Source organism: Macaca fascicularis, chromosome 2 (assembly GCF_037993035.2).
Source record: "Macaca fascicularis isolate 582-1 chromosome 2, T2T-MFA8v1.1".
NCBI classification, from domain to species: Eukaryota; Metazoa; Chordata; class Mammalia; order Primates; family Cercopithecidae; genus Macaca; species Macaca fascicularis.
This window is the reverse complement of record NC_088376.1, coordinates 97,005,289-97,008,763: the sequence shown is the minus strand read 5'-3', so window position 1 is coordinate 97,008,763 and position 3,475 is coordinate 97,005,289.

Genomic DNA, 3,475 nt, shown 5'->3' with positions numbered 1-3,475 from the left:
TCCTTGTGCCCGGCCAGATGCTGAGCAGGGCCTGTCCCCACTCTGGGCAGACTTCCCTGGGCACACAGCACTTGAGAATGTAGCTGCCCCTGGTGGCTGCAGAGCTCCCTGCTGGCCACAGACTGCTTCCTGTCCTCTGCTTTCTGGAACACTCACCCCAGAGTCTCCCTCCCACTCCTTCCCAGCCCCTGGGGCCAAAACTGGTGTCTGTGTTTGGGTGGGAGAAGCTGGCACCCTGAACTCTTGAGGTCACCTGGATGCTAGAATTCACTGACTCCAACATTCTAAGCTGCTGCTCAATTTCTGCAGGGATCTGCTCTGATTTCTGTGGAGTGGTAACTTGCAAAGAACTTTTCTTTCTATTCCTTTGCTGGGTAAAGAAATGAAAGATTAGATCAGAAGCAAGATGGAGGAGTCCAAATTTTAAAAATAGAAAGGAGAAGTTTTACACAGGTTCAGGTCCCTCCCGTGCCCTCAGCAGGCACACCCTCCACGTCACAATGTCTCACACTGTGTTGTCTGTGCAGGGTGTCACCTCTGTCCCCTCCAGAGGGAAGACCATGTCCGACCTACTCCCTGCTTGTCCCCATTGCAAAGGACAGCGTCCGGCATATACTTGGCACTCAGGAGATTACTGAATCGTAGGCCCTGACTGTGGGCCCGAATTCACCAGAGTGGCTGCGGATGCTGCAGTGAGCAGCCGGGAACACCGGCCTCCCCAACACACATTTTTTTTTTTTTTTTTTTTTTTTTTTTTGAGACGGAGTCTTGCTCTGTGCCCCAGGCTGGAGTGCAGTGGCGCGATCTCGGCTCACTGCAAGCTCCGCCCCCCCGGGTTCACGCCATTCTCCTGCCTCAGCCTCCCGAGTAGCTGGGACTACAGGCGCCCACCACCTCGCCCGGCTAATTTTCTTGTATTTTTAGTAGAGACAGGTTTTCACCGTGTTAGCCAGGATGGTCTCGATCTCCTGACCTCGTGATCCGCCCGTCTCGGCCTCCCAAAGTGCTGGGATTACAGGCTTGAGCCACCGCACCCGGCCACATTTTTTTTTTTTTTTAAACAGAGTAGGGAGAGGCCAGTCATTTGCTCAAGGATTCCCCGGTCCTCACTCTGGGGATGTGACCACACCTGCATAACCCCAGGGGTCAGCTTCTTTTAGTATGTCACACACTTCAGGGGCTGGGAAAGCAGCTGCAAGAGGACACGCGAGACATGCGGCCCAGGAGAAGCCCTCCAAGGTGGGCACCCTCCCAGACAACCAGAACCCCCTGCAGGGCACCCTCATCTGGCAGAATCAGCCCTTTCCCATTTGCAGGCCCTTCTCAGCGCCTCTGACTCCCCCACACATAGCACAGATTACAAACTGGCCCCTGACAGTGCACTCTAGCGGGCCTCTCACAAGTTCTGCGGGTCGCGTTTCAGGGAAAGCAGACTGTGGATTCCTGCTGCCCTTGGATGGCCCCTGCGCAGCCACACCTCTGAGTGGGCACTGAGCGAGCATGGGGAGCCGCTGCCTGGGAATCTAGGGAGGAGCTTTTAAACACCCTTACACGCAGCCGTTCTGTGGGAATACGTGCTTTCCCGTCAGGGCTTTTACTGTTCATTCCAGGTAAATTGGAAGTCGCACACCCCAAGCTCCAAATACAACTCATTAGCTGGCAGGTCTCTGAAGCCAGTTTCTTCTGAGGAAAATGGAGATAATAGCAGCTACCCTCCCGGGTGACTGGGGAGAATAAAGTGGCTGTGCATAGTAGTGTTTGTAGCTGGTGGCTTCATTATAGCCCTTCATTATAGCTTATAAAAGGGGTGTCCAGGCCATTTACACACAGATAGGCCAGGTGGGGTGTGTCACCAAGCTGGACGGATAACCACAGTGATTCTCAACCCTGGTGGTTCAGAACCCTCGCCCCGGGCCCTGCCTAGAAACCCATCACGTTGAACAGAGCCTCGACGCACACCCAGAACCTGGCACACGCAGGTCGCAGATGGGGCAGAAGCCTGGGCCAGCCACGGTGTCCAGATGCCACCCCGCCCACCATCCCTGCCATATGCCCCTGGACCGAGAGCCACATAAGCCGGAAGCTCTGTCAGTGGCCCCAGGTCCTAAAGAAACCACACAGCCTGGCACCCCTCCTGCCAGGAAGGCTCTCTGAGGCCCTTCCCCCACCTCCGCTCACCCTCCCTGGCTCAGTTCTTGATTAATGTTAGGACAGTTAGTCCACGTCACAGAGAAAAGGAACTTGGATGTACACCACCCATCATGCCCTTCAATAAACCCCAGACTTGAGAGACATGTGCAGACACCTATGAAAACATGTCTTAGTCTGTTTTGTACTGCTATAACAAAGTACGTGAGACTGGCCGGCACAGTGGTTCACGCCTGTAATCCCAGCACTTTGGGAGGCTGTGGTGGGTGGATCACCTGAGGTCAGAAGTTCGAGACCAGCCTGACCAACATGGCAAAACCCTGTCTCTACTAAAAATACAAAAATTATCCGGGCATGGTGGTGGGCACCTGTAATCCCAGCTACTCAGGAGGCTGAGGCAGGAGAATCGCGTGAACCCGGGAGGTGGAGGTTGCAGTGAGCTGAGATCACACCACTGCACTCCAGCCTGGGTGACAGAGCAAGAACTGTCTCGAGAATATATATCTGAGACTAGGTGATTTATAAAGAACAGAAACTCGATTTCTCACAGTTCTGGAAGGTGGGAAGTCCACGGTCAAGGTGCCAACAGGTTCAGTTGTCTGGTGAGAGTTGTTCTCTGCTTCCAGGATGGCGCCTGGTTGCAGCATCCTCCGGAAGAGGGGATTACCGCATCCTCACCGGCAGCAGGCAAGCCGGCTCAATGCTGTGTGCAGCCTCTTTTACGAGGGCCTTATTACCATTCACGAGGGAGGTGCCTTCACACTCTAATCACCGCTTAAAGCCCCCACCTGTTAACACACTGGCTATTAAGTTTCAACACCTGCATTCTGGAGGAGACACATTCAAACCATAGCAACATGAAAACCTGTGCTCGTTTACACCATCCGGAGGAAGGCAATGCTCCTAGCAAGAGGACTTCAGAGTTTTCATATATAAAAAACAAAACCTGGCTGGGTGCAGTGGCTCACGCCTGTAATCTCAGCACTTTGGGAGGCCAAGGCAGGTGGATCACCTGAGGTCAGGAGTTTGAGACCAGCCTGGCCAACATGGTGAAACCCCATCTCTACTAAAAATACAAAATTAGCTGGGTGTGCTGGTGGGCGCCTGTGATCCCAGCTGCTTGAGAGGCTGAGGCAGGAGAATTGCTTGAACCCAGGAGGCGGAGGTTGTAGTGAGCCTTGGCACTCCAGCCTGGGCAATACAGTGAGACTTCATCTCAAAAAACAAAAAACCTCCCTTTGGATAATAAAATGTAGAAAAAGAAGCAGAATGGAAAGCAGAGGCTGTAACGGATTACACATGGTAAAGGTCCAAGCCCAGATTCGCT